The following is a 715-nucleotide window of genomic DNA, read 5'->3' on the forward strand; positions in this document are numbered from 1 at the left end:
GAGTTTTTATTAACCAGGGTTTGAGAAAATTCAAAATTACAGAACTACTATGAATTAAGCAGCGTTTTTCATTTATCCATCTCAAAGGCATGTATATACATTTGAAAAAAGTAGATCTGCCGTTATTTATTCACCGGACAGATGATACTTGGTGCTTGAACAGAATCAGACCCCTCTGAAAGGTCACGTTTCGTGAGACAGTGCAGGAAACGCTCCAATGGCATTCCTGCCGTGAGGGCCCCCTGACCGGCCTGTTTTAATTTGCTCTATTGTAGTCACTAGCAGATGGCTCCTTTTTACTTCCTTCAGAGCGCTCATCGCTCTCTGGTGTTACCTGCGTACATCTGTATTTACTGGTCTCGGCCCTTGTGCCCCCACACTAGAATGTAAGTAAGCTCCATGAGGTCAGGGACCAGCTGTGTCTTATTCACGGTTGCATCCTCAGCAGGAGCACTGTCCTGGGCATCGAGGGGGTTCTCAGTAGATATTTGGGGATTATTATTTGTCGCAGTCTTGAACACAGGGCTTGGCATTGAGTAAGTGCTTGTCATCATCGTTATCACCTATGGTCCCTGGGACCACACACGACAAACATTTATTTTAAAGAAAAACAAAAAATGCCTGCCAAGATCGTCTGCTAACTGGACCTGGAGTGGGTCCTTTCTTCAAACATCACAGCCTTCAAGGGTAGTATAAAGGCTGTGAGACCTCAGGG

Source organism: Phoca vitulina, unplaced genomic scaffold, assembly GCF_004348235.1.
Source record: "Phoca vitulina isolate PV1807 unplaced genomic scaffold, GSC_HSeal_1.0 scaffold66, whole genome shotgun sequence".
Taxonomy (NCBI): domain Eukaryota; kingdom Metazoa; phylum Chordata; class Mammalia; order Carnivora; family Phocidae; genus Phoca; species Phoca vitulina.